At 37.8% G+C, this 17,027-nt stretch overlaps 1 protein-coding gene across 8 annotated transcripts in view; it reads left to right on the top strand.

The window, feature by feature from the left end:
• Nucleotides 1–17,027, top strand: part of R3hdm1 (R3H domain containing 1) — a 137,030-nt gene that overhangs the window by 12,064 nt on the left and 107,939 nt on the right. The window contains exon 2 of one of the 8 annotated variants that reach the window (XM_050161456.1): nt 3,368–3,441. The exons of the other annotated variants lie outside the window; for them this stretch is intronic. The gene's annotated coding sequence lies outside the window, so the exon portion shown is untranslated. The remainder of the gene's footprint in view (nt 1–3,367; nt 3,442–17,027) is intronic. 8 annotated transcript variants of the gene reach the window in all.

Below are 17,027 nucleotides of genomic sequence, written 5' to 3'. Positions count from 1 at the left end.
TTAAGTGTTTTGTGGCAGGACCTCTTAATGAGCTGCAGGGTTTTGCAGCTGAAGCTGAGTCAGGAAGCCTCTCTTAGATGAGAGTGCTTGCTTGCTTCTAACAAGCAGAGGAGACCCAAGAAACTGCTGCTACCAAGAAAACATGCTTTACTCTTTCCCAAGCTTTTTCAGGCTTTCTGTGGATTCAGTTGGCCACACGTCTGGGCGCCAGGGTTTCTCTGTGGCTTTGGAGCCTGTCCTGGAACTAGCTCTGTAGACCAGGCTGGTCTCCAACTCACAGAGATCCGCCTGCCTCTGCCACCCGAGTGCTGGTATTAAAGGTGTGTACCACTATCGCTCGCCATAAATCTTTTTTCTTTCAAGCTATTTTTCTTAGATGTTACAGTGATAGAGTCTGACTACCTAGCTGTTAATCTGAGGGGGAAAAAGTCACAAGTTGTCCACTAAATGATATTTTACTTTGTGTTATTTTTAAGATTTGTCCATTTTTATGGAGTAGGTCCTTGTCTACCTAGTGTCTTTTAATGCATACATCTTTAAATGAGAGAGCGTGAATAAGTGTTAATATGCAGGCATCGGTCTGATATGTCCTCAGCTGCAGTCACTAAGATCCTGTGCACATTTGCTATGTTCGCTTTTAAAAGGTAGGCCTCACCCCCCCCCACTCTTCTCTCTTTCTCTTCTGCCAATCTTGTCCCCCTCTCTGCCCATTCTCTCTCTTCTTTCAGTAAACCTATGTGAGTCTTCTTGCATGGTGTGACTTCTTTGCGACATTTTTAAATAAATTATAACAATAAGTACATGTCATATTGACCACATGTTTCAATAGTAAATGCTCAAAAAGCAAATGATGGCTAGACTGGAGGATTGGGGTGTTATGAGACATACAGTAGATCATGAAACAAAAAGACTGGTAGAAGCAACAGTGCTTTGGAGCCAAGAGCCTAAAGAAAAGATGTGACTCAAGGGGGCTATGGCTGGAAAGGGATCTAGAGAGCAGTCATATGGCACACAAAGTAAGTGCCCTAGTGTGGCTGCAGTTCAGGACAAATGAAAAGTAATCAAAATGGAAAGTTAGGTGTGGGTATGATTATAGTGGACTTCTTATTCCTAAATATCTTGATTTCTTTCTTTGGCTTCAAGGGAAACTGATGAGGGTACTTTGGAATAATGTGATAGTAATGGATTTCATCATGTTTCTCAGCCTTTATTTCTCTTTAAACATTTGCAATGTCTCTTCTAACTTTATGTTGTGAACCATTATCCTTCCATAACTGGTTGTAGTGATCAGGAAGTTGGTTTTTAAAAATGTTATTTTAGTCAGGCAGTTGTGGTAAACACCTTTAATCCCAGCTCTCAGGAGGCAGAAGCAGGTGGGTCTCTGAGTTCAAGGCCAGCCTGGTCTATAAGAGCTAGTTTCAGGACAGGCTCCAAAGCTGCAGAGAAACCCAGTATTGAAAAACCAAAAAAAAAAAAAAAAAAAAAAAAAAGTTACTTTTTTTACTCAGTTTATCACTTCCCTATTTTTCTCAGTATTTTCCAACCTCTTGGCTTTTTATGAGTAGATTTATAAGATTTATACTGTTGTTAAAGTTTATCTTAAAGAGAAAACATTACAACTTCAGGCAAAATACATTCTAGGCAATCAAGTCTGGAAAAATCAGTGATACTAGACCTCCAAAAATGTAATATGCCAGGATTATACTGCCTCCTTATTTCTTCAATCTTTATTTTAAAATTTAAAGAGACAGTAGATTATTACCACCCCGTATTGCTTTAAAAATCAAAAAAGGACTGGGCATTGGTGGCGCATGCCTTTAATCCCAACACTTAAGAAGCAGAGGCAGGTGGATCTCTGTGAGTTTGAGGCCAACCTGGTCTACAGAGTGAGTTCCAGGACAGGCTCCAAAGCTATAGAAAAACCTGTCCCCAAAAAACCAATGAAGGAAGGAAGAAGAAGATAAAATCAGGAAAGATATCCATCTAGTTTTATTTTTTCATTCATAGGTTGTTTTTTTTTTTTTTTGAGTATGTATTAAGGACTTGGGAGACAATGTCCCACTATGTACTCTAGGCAGGCCTTGAATTCGTGATCCTTCTGCCTTGACCCCACAAGTGCTGGAATATTGGTGTGTGCCATTTTGCCTGAACAGCATTAGAATTTTGATAGGGATTATTTTCATCATTTTGGGGTCTTTATTTTGCAGGCAACTCATTTGAGAAAATAGCTGTCTTTTCCTGCTTTTTCTAGTATTCCTTGTTAGTGACAGATTTGTATTATTTTGCCTGAGATTCTGCATACACCACCACCTAGTATCATCACTAGGCAAGAAGATCTTGGTGGCGCCTGTTAGGTTATGTTCTGTATTCTGAGGTTAAAGTGTTCTGCTAACTGTACTCTGTAGTCCCATGAGATCCCACTGACTGCACTCTGTTGGATAGGGATGCTGGGGAGCTTCGTTAGTCATCTCTGAGCAAGCAGGTTACTGGTTGTCTTCTCTGTTCCTCTGGAACTGCTTTTGGTTTGGGTTGTTTTGGCTGATGTAGATGGTTACCCTAGTTTAGTGAGGTCTCTTGGTTTACAGGTTTGCTGCTTGCAATGGGCCACATCAAAAGCATGCTCCGTAGATATCTGTATACTGAAACTTGCTTTCTGTTCTGAGGCAGGTGTAGTAGAACACCCGTATTTGATTGAGTCACCACTTTGCAGCTAGCATGATTATGGTCACATACTTATGTATAGGTTAATTGCTGATCTAGAACTCTTTTTTTAAAAAAAAATATTTATTCATTATGTATACAATATTCTGTCTGTGTATATGCCTGCAGGCCCAGAAGAGGGCACCAGACCCCATTATAGATGGTTGTGAGCCACCATGTGGTTGCTGGGAATTGAACTCAGGACCTTTGGAAGGTCCTGCTCTTAACCTCTGAGCCATCTCTCCAGCTCCCCTAGAACTGTCTTAACTTGGAAATTTAGCAATAGTACCCAGGCATGGGTTCTGTCTAGTACTACTAGCTTGAGGCCTGTGACCTATGACCTAGAAGATCATGGACGTTGTTGCCACCTAATGCCTTGATTAGTTTCCTTGGAGTGACACCTTTGTTGGGCAGAATACAAAGAAACTGTTAAGATCCCCAAGATTGTAGCATTGACAGATGAACTCTACCTCTGTTTGTGTCTTAGTGAGTTGAGAGGTTTAGCCCTGTCAGTGTTATTATCAGTGTTTCTTGGGGTATCAAACTTGAGTGAGTTTCCTGAAAAGGTTCTTAGGGTGACTCCAGTAGATCATCAGGGATACCTGAAAAACTCATGTTTCTGCCCAGTTAAAGTTCACTGTTTAACACTGCTCTGTTTTAAATTCAGGTGTAGCGAAGTGCAGTGTAATTACTAAGGATACTGCTCTTGATCTTAGAAGACTGAGAAGTGATAAGCTAAGGGTAAGGAATACTAATATGAAAACAAATGTTGCTTTGTTAAGCCATACTAAAATTTCCCTTAATAAGAATGTTTTGCCTCATTTTTCTCTTCAGAGTTGATTGAATTCAGTGCCTTGACCTTAATTTATAGCTCTCTCATGGTACCCTTACCATGCTTCTTCTAGGATACCAGTGATATTTAGCCATGCGTGTTTTAAATAACTGTCTAAATACCTGTTGAAGGAGGGTATTGGTCTCTAATTTCAGGTGAATATATTCTCTGTTTTTTTAACTTACTTCCCAGCTTTCCCTAGATTTGTCAATTCCTGATCACATACGTGTCAGAGAGTGATGGACAATAGAAAATGCTTGCCCACAGGACTGTACTTGTGATTCCATTCATCTGTTATTCTCATCCTTAGTGATATATTTTTGCTTTTTCTTTCTAAAACAAATTTTTAAGTGGAAGAAAAATTGTTTTCCCTTAATATGGGATTCCCCTCTGTATGCTGTGAATATATTTTATTGCCAATGGCTTAACAGAATATAGCCAGGTTGGAAAAGATATAGAGAATAGGTCTGTCAGTGAGAAAGACTTTGGAACCTTGCCCGTAGGCCACAACCTCATGGTGATGCATAGATTAATAGAGATGTTTGATTTAAGATGTAAGAGCTAGCTAGAAATATACTTAAGCTATTGGCCAAACAGCATTGCAAATAATATATAGTTTCTGTGTGATTATTTCTGGTTAGGGCAGCAGGAATAAATGAACGGCCTCTGCCAACATTCCTTCAAGGAGATAAAAGGAAGAAATTTCTTTCTTTTTTTATTTTAAAAAAATGTGTTTGGTGTCTTTCTGCATGCGTAGAGTCCATGGAGGACAGATGAAGACTTTGGGTATCAGATGCCTGGGAACTGGAGTCACAGGTGGTTGTGAACCACCAAGTGGATGCTGGGATTTAAGTTCTCTGCAAGAGCAGCAAATCGCTTAACTACTGCTCAGCCATCTCTGAAGCTCCACCATCCTTCACATTGTACCATCTTAATCTTTCCCTTGGAGATTTCTGATAAGAAAATGTTTTGTGTGGTAGTAAGAAGACCAAAGAGATAAGGACTCTGTTGGTTTTTGTATTAATCCTAGCCTTGAATAAAGATGAACTTCAACTTTTGTTTGTTTGTTTGTTTGTTTTTCGAGACAGGGTTTCTCTGTGGCTTTGGAGCCTGTCCTGGAACTAGCTCTGTAGACCAGGCTGGTCTCGAACTCACAGAGATCTACCTGCCTATGCCTCCTGAGTGCTGGGATTAAAGGCGTGTGCCACCACCTGCCGGCGAATTTCAACTTTTTTGTGTGTGTTATATAAACATCATTCCTTTCTCATATCGACAAGTCCAGTATGTTGAAACACAGTAGTAAATAGAATTAATCTGAGCTGTTCTTTAGGTTAGGTTAGGTTGGGTAGATGAGTACATGTATATATGCATATAATGTACACAACCCTAAATCTTAAAGAACATTTGATACAGTGAGTAGTTGCCAGGTTTTTATTTTTTTAATGTTATAAAACACATGTAATGAAAATTATCACCTTAAGCTTTGTAACCATTATATAGCCATTTTTATATAAACTTGTATAGATTTAAGTTGAAGAAACGTATATCTTGATACATGTATCAAGTTTACTGCTACAGTTCAGTTCATATGGCTGTCTCTTCAAGGTTACTCTTTTTTGTTTATTTTTTGAGACAGGGTTTCTTAGTAGCTATAGAGCCAGTTCTGGAACTCACAGAGATCTGCCTGCCTCTGTCTCCGAGGGCTGGCATCAAAGGCGTGTGCCACCACCACCCAGCCACGGTTACTTTTTTACGGTCTAGTATATTAACTCAGATAATTTATTAACTGCACCGTCATGCTTTATTTTAGTTATGTAGAATGTCATCATATTTGTGCAGCTGAAATTTTATATCCTTAGACAAGTATCTCCCCATCGACCTGACTTTTGACCTTTCCCTTCTGTAATCACCATTCTTTTGTACTTTTGTGAATTTGATTTTTGTAGCTTAGATATATTCATGACCATGCAAGTTTTGTTTTGTTGTTGTTTCTGTTTATTTGTTTTGGTCTTTCAAGACAGGGTTTCTCAGTAGCTGTGGAGCCAGTCCTAGAACTTGCTCTATAGAACAGGTTGGCCTTTAACTCACAGAATCCTCCTGCCTCTGCCTCCTGAGTGCTGGGATTAAAGACCTGTGCCACCATGGCCCAGACAGATTTCCTTTTCCTCCTCCTCCTTTTTTTGTTTTTATTTTTGTTTTCTGTTTTTGTTTTTATTTGTTTGTTTGTTTTTGAGACTTGTTTCTCTGTGTAGCTTTTGCTATCCTGGAACTCACTCTGTAGACCAGGCCAACCCAGGCTGACCTCAAGACTCACAGAGATCCACCTACCTCTGCCTTCGAGTCCTTGGTATTAAAGACACAAACCTCCAATGCCCAGTTCAGGATTCCGTTTTATGTTTGTGTATGCCCTTGTCCTTCAGCATGTGTTGGAGATTCGTTACAAAAGTACCCCTCTATGACCAAATCCACAGTTGCCCTGAAGACTCTATGTTTGTATGTAAATTGTGCACATCCTTCTATATATTTTACATTATCTCTACATCACTTATGATACCTATTGTAGTGCAACTACAGTGCTTTCTTACACCTTGAATGTATTCATGGCAGTACCAAAGGCATTTTTAAAGGTATATAAGAGGACTATTGCTGGGCGGTGGTGGCCCACGCCTTTAATCCCAGCACTCAGAGGCAGAGGCAGGCAGATCTCTGTGATTTTGAGGCCAGCCTGGTCTACAAGAGCTAGTTCCAGGACAGGCTCCAATGAATGCTACAGAGAAACCCTGTCTCCAAAAGAAGAAGAAGACTTATTTTTCTACCATCACCATTTTTAAATTTCAATGTTTATAACACTGGTGTACTGAACTGTCTAAAATTGATATGCTGACAGTTCAAGTCTCCCTACCTCCAAATGTAACTTTACTTGTAAATAGTCATTAATTAGTTATGATGAGGTTGTAGTAAAGTATTTTAAGTCACCTGTCCAGTATAACTGATAACTCTAAAATGGAAATTTAGAGACAAGTGTTCATTCAGTAAAACATCATATGAACATGAAAACAGCTGTTGGTAAACCAAGCAGAGAGGCCTAAAACGGATCATTCAGAGCCCTAGAAGAAAATAACCAACCTTGCTACCATCTTACTTTTGGACTTTTGGTCTTAAGAACTATGGATATTACATTTCTGTGGTTTGTTATACTTCGTTGCTGTAACCTTAATAGACTAATAGAAGGGTTTATTTATTAGCCCCTGCCCTTTTTGTCTTAGAAATAAACTTTCTCCTTTATGCTGATGACCATTCCTGCTAAGGGAAAACAGTTAAAAATCAGGTAGACAAGTCAGAGACCTTTGCCATCAGCGTATCCACCATAGTGATGTCTGACGGTACCTTGACTAGGTAAACACTTAAATGATTGAATGGGAGTTCCCTTATAACTAAAGAATTCCATATTCCTAAGTAGAAACTGAAATATGTTCACAAGAACTTGTATGTAAATGTTCATAATGAAATAGCCTTATTTGCGATATTGAAGAAAGTAAAACCAACTCAATGTATTAACTGATACATAAAATAAGACTACATGTGTGCATTGGAATAGTGTATGGCTACAAAAATTAGTAAAATCGTGTTTTATTCTACAATATGGTTGCATCTTGAAAGACATGCTAAATATTAGTAATGATCCCAGGTATGTGCTGTATCTCAGGTTATTTATGAATCTCTGATTTACAGAGATTGGGAGACTTAGGTTCTGACTTAGAGAGAAACTTATAAAATATTGTTATTTTGAAACTATTACAATTCATATTTTTAAAGCTTATTAAAATTGTAATATATCTTTAAGTGTTTGCAGCTACCTATATACTAATTCATATTACTCTAGTTTTAACTATGTATTTACCCTTTTTTCCAGAAAAGGGCATTGTTTAATGATTGAAAACCATAAAGCAGACTGCGGCCTAAGACCACACAGGATAACCCCTTCCCTAAATGACTTTCAAACCTCTGCTTGGCTCTAATGAAAGATCCAGAACATTTATTGATTCCTCTTGTTTTTTTAGGGGCAATTAGCAAATAAAGTGACCCTGAAGGAAGTAGTTGTTTGCTGTTGACTTACTTCTGTCTCTTTTTCTCTTTGTGTAATTTGTAGGTTATTTACTCTTTTTTTAGTGGTTATCCCCTTTTAACACATATAGCTAGTAATATAGGTATATTCGTTCTTTCTTTTTCAAATAATATAAGATTCCGAACTCCTATAGCTGACGATTCTACCCTTGTTCTTTTAAATTGTATGCAGAAGAAATCCAAAACATCCTAACACAGCAAAGGATGAATTTATTAATTCATCTGAATGCTAGCTCCCAAAGTTTAAGCTACAGCTAGGCCCTTAAGAGTAAGCTAGGGGCTTACCCTTACTTTTTATCTCTTCTCTGCAGATGTAGTACAGCTTCGTGTTTGTTGTCTGGACAAATATCTGGTCCTACCTAAACTTTATGGCTCTGACTAAGTAGAAATGATCTCATAACAGAAAATATCATAAGATCCATTGAGTGACCCAACTTAAGACACGTGTTCAGTTCTGAACTATGGCCAGAAACTCCAGTATGATTTGTTTCTAAATCATACATTCATTCCTTGTCTAGAAGTGGAGGTTGAGTTCAGTGCCAGGCAAAGCTATTGACAAGAGTGATCTATTCTCAGGTGAAAAGGAACTGAGCACTAAGGACCCAAAGGTAACAAGGATCAGTATATATAGTGAGGATTTGTTGAACAAAATAAATGAACCGTGTACAAGATAAATTTTTGACATCAACTCTTAGAATACAGTAGATATGGGATATGGAATCCACAGTGCTAGAGAAGTACACATTTTAGCTGAGTTGGTGGCAGATGCTCCTGACCCAGTTGGGAGAGTGAAGGTCAACCTAAGCTATAGAGTGGAAGGAGGGAAGAAAGGAGAGAGGGGTTGATTTTAGAAGACATATTGTGGATAGTAAATAGCAGTGAGTAGGGGGAGCATAAACCATTGGAAATATTGAAGTTAAAGTATACTGTTGATTTGTAAGTATGTGTTTGTTTTCACCTTAAGGCTACTACATGGTGGTTAATACCATAAAGCAGTGTTGTCCATCTGTATCTCCACAACAATAGAATCATTCAATGTCAGAACGTCCCAGCACAGCATTATTAGCACATTGGTCCTGAGCACTTGAAATGTATCTAACATAACTAAAGAATTGACTTTACATTTCTACTTAATATTAATAAAATTTTTAATAGCCACTTGTGGCTAAATATCTACCTTAGTAGAAAGTTCTAACTTGCACTTCTTTCTCTCCTTCCCCTGTATTTAGTGCATGTAATATACTAGGTAGCTTACTAAACTTTCCTTGCCCTTAATTTCTGCACGTGTAAGATGAAGATCAATGTTTTATGTAACTCAGGTGAGATATTTTGAAGACCTAATGACTTAATTCATGTAAATGTGGTTGACATTTCTCTGGCGTATGGCATTTAGGTTTAGTCATTGCTCTTATTATCACTGTTAGAACAGAAGCTAAAGAAACAGGGTCAGCAATCCAACCACTAAAGAATTTTATTGGACAGTTTTTGGCATGTGGTACTTGATCCATTTATTTCTTGTGTACACATCATACATATAGAAAACAGAGTTAAAATACTCGGTAATAACAGTATGTAAAATTTGTCGCCAAAAGAGAGAATGAGATTTTTATCTAACCAAAGTTTGGGCATGACTTGATGTATACAACAGTATATGGTATAAAACAGTACCATTTTTAAAAAATATTTTAAAGATGCTTACTTGCAATACCAATTTATCTTACTAATTCATTTCTTTATATGTTGTATATGTAGTGCTAGGGTTGAACCCCAAGTCTTGCGTGTACTACTATATAAGTGCCCTGCCACTAAACCGCATCCCCAGGCAACCTTTCTTAAAATTTCATTTTGAGGCAGAATCTTCTTTTTTTCCTTACTCTTTCACAACGGAGATTTTATTGGTTGAGGAGTAAAGAACACAGACATTTCAATTCTTAAAACATGTTTTAAGAATTTTACCCAAGCTCTTGAGGAATCATACATTGTGTTCATGTACCCAAGAGCCACGTGTTGTTTCTCTTTGAACTTACTCCAAGTGATGTTCCATCCCCAAACTTGGCAAGTCTTCCCTAAGACCTCACATAACAATCAAATGCTTACAATCCTCAACTCCACTGACTCATTATTTTTTGCCACATGTAGTACACACTCAAAAGTTCAATTTTTCAAAGCACATTGTTACACTTGTTAGGAAAATGGACCGCCATGATCAGAGACAGTCCTGACAGGGCAAGGACTGAGGAGTGGGTTTTTAGCCAACAGTTCTACTAGAAACACGAAACTGGATATAACTGAAAATATTCCAGACACACATGCACGACCGAGACGCCAGATTACCATTTAGGATGCTTTGTGTTATAGGATATGATTAGCCCCCTCTATGGAATGTTATGATGACCCCCAAGACAGTCACAGCTTCTCCTGATTCAGTATCCTGCTATTTTTCTAGTTTTACCAAAAAATAAACAACCAGCAAGTAATTTAACCTCTTAAAAAATCATTTACACTTAAAAAAATGGAATGAGGAGGGATTTCTCCCCACCTTTTAAAAATGTTTCTAGAGCTACTGAAAAACTCTCTGTTTACAAAAGAGTTGATAAAAAATATTCCTCTGGATTATACAAGAAGGGAGGCGGGGACACTGACGGACATGATAGATGTTTAGTCGGACTTGGCTTCTTTCTCTTCTGCTTCAGAGGCTAGTCTCTGTTATCAGTCTCTCCGTTTTCTGCAGGCAGATCTGTAGTTTGCTCGTTAGCCACTTTGGAGACAAAGTCTTTTTAAGTCCCATACATTGGCCTTGAAGTTTCTGTACAGCCCAGGTAGGTCTTAGACCTGTAATCATCCTGCCTCAGCCTGCTGACAAGCTTGAATTATAGACTTGTTCCTACACCTGCCTGAAAGGAGATTTGTAAAGTTAAATTGCTAAATTACCAGCAGTACTGAACTCCTTAGGCTTTTTCATTTCTCTGCCTCCCACACCATAATTTGCTGTAATCTTCAGATAGTTGTATAGGGGTTGGTTGTCTCTCATTACTGTTTAGCTGTAGAATCCGTTTATTCTCAGACATATTTGAAGTATATGCTGCGAGACCATGATCTTAGGCTTTTCGTGATAATAGTGGTAGACGTTACTTAACGAGCTAGTTATCATTTATTGAAGTCCATCAAACTTCTTTGAATTTTATGTCTTTCTCCATTTGGGCTATTTGCTAAGATATACCATATTAGGATAAACAAGACTAATTTTTTTAGTTTGATTTTGAGATATGGGCTTTTAAAAATTGTTTTTTAGTCTTTCTTTTCTGTTACAAGTAACATTCTCTTTGTGAGTTAACATTTTTGGGTTTCAAAATACTTCTTGTCATATATAGTTTACTGGTTTGCATAGAAGTTATTATTTGGATCAATATGCTGACCTGTGGTTTTTCAATTCTTGGTTTTAATCCATCTTGAGTTGTGAACTAATTGTTTAATGCTTGATGTTTTTGTAAGTGAAATCTTCTGACGAAGGTATAAAACAGATACATTAAATTAAAAGGAAAAGATACTGTTTTAGTATACACATTAGATACAGATGAACAGTGTAGAAAATCCTTCACTATCATATATAATTCAGCATGCCTATCTTCCATAATTAACTATGTCAGTTCAAGGAGATAGTTGGGATTTCTTAAATAGCTGTTTTTCTCTGTAGTGATGACATATAAATTATTTTAACTTTTATTTACAAAGTCAGCACACAAACATACTTCTCTTCAAGACTTGAAGATCTTTCAGTTATAAATTACAGAATGTTTAAAATTTCAACCCTTTTGATTCAGTAGTAACATGTAGGCATACTCAAGATGGAAGTCTATAAATGAAAGAATTTAAATATACTATAGGAAATAATTAGATTCCTTTGTTTTAGTTCTAACTCAGACAAGGCTTTTATTTTTGCTGTACTACCAGCTAATATTTTGAGTTTTGTCTTTTTTAATTTATTTTTTAAATTTCATTTTATGCTCCATCCACAGTTTTACTCCCTCCCACCTTCCCCAGCCCAAACCCCATCCACTTCTCTCAATGGATAAGAGTTCCCTTGGGAAGTCAACACATTAAGTTGGAGCTGGACCAAGGGCCTCCCCCCTGCATTAATGCTGAGCATGGCATCTCCCAGCTAATAATTTGATATATTACTTTCTGAATCCATTTTATTTTTAATACCATGTTATTAAGCTTTCTGCTAAAAATGAACATTATAGTTGAGATCTTTATAATTGTACAATATTTGAGTACAGATAAAAAATACATAAATTGCCGGACGGTGGTGGTGCATGCCTTTAATCCCAGCACTCGGAAGGCAGAGGCAGGCGGATCTCTGTGAGTTGAGGCCAGCCTGGTCTACAAGAGCTAGTTCCAGGACAGGAACCAAAAAGCTACAGTGAAACCCTGTCTCAAAAAAAAACCATAAATCATGGTGCAGTACTTACCCATACTCATTACTCTTCTGCTGTATGGGCATCTGGAATCAGACACAGCCATTCCTACTGCAGCTTGGCAGAAAGAAGCATATAACTTGTTCTGATTGTGTGCATAGAAGTTGTGTGTTGAAATGGCAGAGCCACGTAAGAGAAAGGCACCAGAATCAGAAGGTAGAATCAGCCTGCATCTGAGTCACCATGTGGAAGTCACAGAGTAAATATTTCAAGACCTGTAAACCATGTTGCATTTCTGGGCCATGTTCTTCTTCCTGTAATTGTTTTATGTTGTGCTCACAAATTAAAAAAAAAAAATCTAAAAGTCTTCCGTAGTGTAAGGAACATAGAGAAAGCGGCCTGAACCTTCATTAAAATCTGTTGTAGAGTCACTAGAGTGATACCAGGTCTGTAGTGTAGGCAAAATGGAAGTCTGCATGTTAATCTTGTAAAGGTTAGGTGTTTATCATCAGAGCATAACCTAACTAGCACATGGCTGATCTCAGCTAACACATGGCTCTCGTATGTCCAAACTGCAGTCTGTAAGATGGCCTGTTGTTGGAGACTCCATTTATAGAAATCCTTTCTAGTGGCTCAAGTCTTGGTCCTATTTGATCTAGGATTTTGTACTTAAGCCTCTGGGTGGAAATGACATGTCCTAGAAGCTTCACTATCCTAAGACACTTTTCAAATCTCCCTTAATTTGTCAGTCTAGGAAAAGTTATGTATTGTCATTACTGCTACAAAACACTAGCTCAAAATTAGTTATTAGCTAGAAAATAATAAAACAACAAGCATTTAAGTTTAGAAAAATAATTACACTAGTGATAAAAATACTTGGTTCGCAATTCATGAGAAGCTATCAATTCAGTATAAAGTCATAAGATCACATTTATAATATTAAATTGTAGTTTGTGTGTTTGGTTTTGTTATTGTTTAGGACAGCACTAAGTATCAGTAGAACTGTGTAAGGACAAGTTAACAAAGTTGACCTACAGAATTGGTCACCAGAATGGCTAGGCAGAAGTCTGGAAGCCATATCATAGAGGGAATTATTAAAAGGAATTATGAAATGTTTATTTTTAAAGAGAAACAGGACAAAACTAAGGGGGTTAAAACGAAGTTCCTCTGATCTTCACAGTAACTGGCTAATCGCTGTTTGTTGTGCTGAGGTGCATAGGCCACTCGAGCTTTGAATGTTACCAGTAGGACTTTTCAGTTGATGAACTTTAACATAGACCAAGCACTTATTACAAAATTGATTGTTAGATATTTGCTGTCATCTTTTAATGCTTTTGCACATCATCCCCAAAACTTGTAAGGATATTTAGTAAAGATTTTTATTACTACTTTGAGACAGGATCTCCCAGTGTAGACCAGGCTGTTGTCCTTGAACTCATAAAGACCCTCCCACCTCTTCGATTAAAGGTGTGCACCACCACTTAATCTCCTAAAGAAATTTTAATTGGAGCTGGAGAGGCGGCTCAGCGGGTAAGGGTACTAACTATGAAAACAAGACAGCCTGGTTTCACATTCCCAGCGTGCATACAAAAAGCTGGACATGGTTGTTGGTACCTGTAACACCAGCTTTAAGGGGTAGAGGTAGTGGATCACAGGAGTTCACAGGTCAGCTAGCTTACCCTAAAGAGGTTCTCTCTTCCCAGGTGGCCCTAACTTGTGTGAAGTTGATTTAAAAAACAACAACAACAAAACATAACTATCATACCAGTATACTCTTCTTCAAGTTAGATTTTAGTTGGATGTTAGATTATAGTTAGAAATATGTTTGGTGAATAGGACTCAGCTGGAGGAAAAATAATTGATTGAATAATCTGATAGAAATGTTTGTCCTAGAGGGAGAAAAAAACACCAAATGCTTTGTACCTAGATACAATCAAATGTGAAAGAATGTCTTCGTAATTCTAAGAGGATCAAGAGTAGTGCCTATAGTGCTGGTGACTGTGTGAATCTTGCAGTAACTCTGCAAGATCCTAGACTATACAGCACACAAGCTGGAAAAAATCCCTGTTATTTCTCTGTATAGACTTTTTTCTCTTAGGACCCAGTGTACACCCAAGCACTTTGAATACCGTTGGGCAGTAGCATGATTTGTTCCCAAACACAGATGATTGATTATATTGTGCACATAGATAATCTAAGCCTTACTTCCTACCTCCAAAACATGATGTTCACCTAGGTTTCTGTCCCATCCAGTCCCAAAGAAATCACACGTTAATTATAAACTGATTGGCCCATTAGCTCAGGCTTCTTATCAACTCCTATACTTCTATTAGCCCATTATTCTTGTCTGTGTTAGCCACATTGCTTGCCACCTTATTCTGGAAGGCAGTAACATCTAGCTTTCTCTGCATCTGGGTCACAACTGCAGACTGAAACTTCCCTCTTCCCAGAATTCTTGTTGCCCTGCCTCTACTTCCTGCCTGGTCACCCCACCCATACTTCCTGCCTGGCTTCTGGTCAATCAGGGTTTTATTAAAAATAATGCAAGTGACAGGATGAAAGACCATTGTCCCACAGCACTCCTCTCCTTTTTTTCCCCAAAGAGATTCCTGAGCCTACATAATCCCCCCCAACCCTATACCAATTATAATCAACCCCTAAATGATGTCCCTAACCCTGACGACAAACTTGGTTGGTTGAAGGTATGTCATCTTCTAGAATTACTTCCAGCTGTCATGGGGGCAATGTTCTTTCTATGGGATTCTGTGAAAGTAAAATGATGGTTAAGTTCCACGATGACTGTCTGGTATAATTGCACATTGTCTCTGAGTATTCTCATGATGTACACCAGTGTAGAGAACTGACTGCTTACTACTTGCATACACATACCAGAGCAGTTACTTGGTAGTCACATACCTTTAATCCCAGTACTAGGAAGGGGAAAACATGAAGGGATCTGACTGGGTGGGAGGAGACAGGAGCTCAGGGCATTCAGACCAGGATCACCCCTTTGGTCTGAGGATTTGGTAGCGGTAAGAACTAGTGACTGGCTGCTCTGCTTCTCTGATCTTTCAGCATTTACCCCTATATCTGACTCGGAGTCTCTATTATTAAAACCAATTAGAATTTGTGCTACAGTACTATACATTTTTTATTTAATAGCAAAAATAAGAAAAGCATTATTAATTTCAGGTGTAATGAGTTATCAGACACTAAAATCTTAATGTAGGTACAGGCTAACTATATATTCAACAAAGAGGAAACACTGAGATCCTTATAGTTTAGCTTAGTAGAATATGTATGTGCATGTTTAGCCTAAACAAGACCCTGAATTCAATTGTGGACCTGAAAAAGATTTCTGTAAATGCTTCTTGAGAACTGGCAAGATGGCTCAGTAGGTAATTCACATGGTAGGAAGAATGAACTCCACAAAGCTGTCCTGTACATGCATGTGTACACACACAAATACACACTATAAATGAATGAACAAATGTTGGGACAACGTTTTGAACGAAATTCAAATTATGCCTTAAGATAGCTGGAGAATCGTTTTAGCTAGACATGGGGCAGGAAAGATGGGGATGAAACGCTAGGAAAGAACATTCTTGGATCACAAGTCCAATAGACTCTATTTCATGGGATTCCTAATCCCTTCGTATTTATGTTACTCATATTTGCAAGTCATTAAGAGTTAAGCAAGCCAACAAACAGGTAAAGCCAGGTTTGTTGGAGGCATCACCCAATTAATGTGTCAGAGACTGTTAGTATAGACTCTCATTAGCTGGTTAATCTTACTACGAGCAGGCTTGATGTAAAACGGATCAGATGCCTGAATTTTAGTTATTGACCTGTAAATAAGATATGGAATGGAATGCTTCTGGGGTGTTTTCTAACTGAACAGTTACTGTGTTTCTATTTTATTTCCTGTCAAGCATCGTATTATAGACGTGTGTTGTTTCAATAAGAGTTTGACAAACCAAACCTTTGTGCTTTTATTGTTTATTGCCAGTTATTAGGAATATGTGTTTTTATTGAGAGTATTATGCTGTTTAAGAAATAAAAAGTAAGTGAAAAATTAGTCAGACTTCTAGAGGGTCTGCATGGTATATAGGAAACCCTGGTTTTGGTCTCCACATTACAGAAAAGAAAAAATAGATCACAGAAAGTAAATTTCTTCCTTTTGGGTGTTATAATTTCCTGTTTAGTAAAACAGACATTTAAGGGATGAGGGAAACACTTCCAGAGTTTAAAAGCTTTGATCATCCTTTTGGTTGCCATGGTGTCTACAGCACGATGCCAGGTGGGTGGAGCCACAGGAGGGCAGTACTGCCTGGAGTCAGGTAGTAGGGGAGCCTTAGCAGGACAATGCCACTTATTTCGTTTTAGATTTCTATGTGAGATGTTTTTTTACTTCAAATCTGTTTCAAAAGTAGAATGTATATATACTGATAGCGAGGTATTACTATATAATGGTCTCCTTGTCCATAACATTGTTAAAAAAAAATCTTGGGTTGTGTTTGCTGTACACACACATTTTAAAAAAATCCTAATAAACACACCATCACAGTTTAAAAACGGTTTTAACTTAGTAAAGGATTTTAACCTCACAAAGGAAAAAAGCGAGCCAAGCATGAGGAAGATTCTGAGTTCAAAACCTGAAGTCAAGGCCCTTTGATGTTGCCAGGGAGTGAGTTTGCGTAAGTGTGCATACGCATGTGCACGCACACACACAACTTGGCAGTTCCCCACGCCCATCTCTATCCATTCCTGGATTTTTCCTCATTTCTTCCCTCTATTTTTATCATACCCAAGAAATTTAACATTGGTTAAATTAGTTAATATTGGTTAAATTTCTTTAATTTTCTTGGTTAATTTTCTTTTAATTTCTGTAATTAATAAAATACATTTTAATATACTAACCATATTTATACCATGTTTTTCCACAATTATCC

This window comes from Alexandromys fortis, unplaced genomic scaffold (genome assembly GCF_014885135.2).
Source record: "Alexandromys fortis isolate MF-2015 unplaced genomic scaffold, M_Fortis_MF-2015_v1.1 scaffold_109, whole genome shotgun sequence".
Taxonomy (NCBI): Eukaryota; Metazoa; Chordata; class Mammalia; order Rodentia; family Cricetidae; genus Alexandromys; species Alexandromys fortis.
The sequence above is the reverse complement of the archived record's forward strand: the minus strand, read 5'-3'. Positions and strand labels throughout refer to the sequence as shown.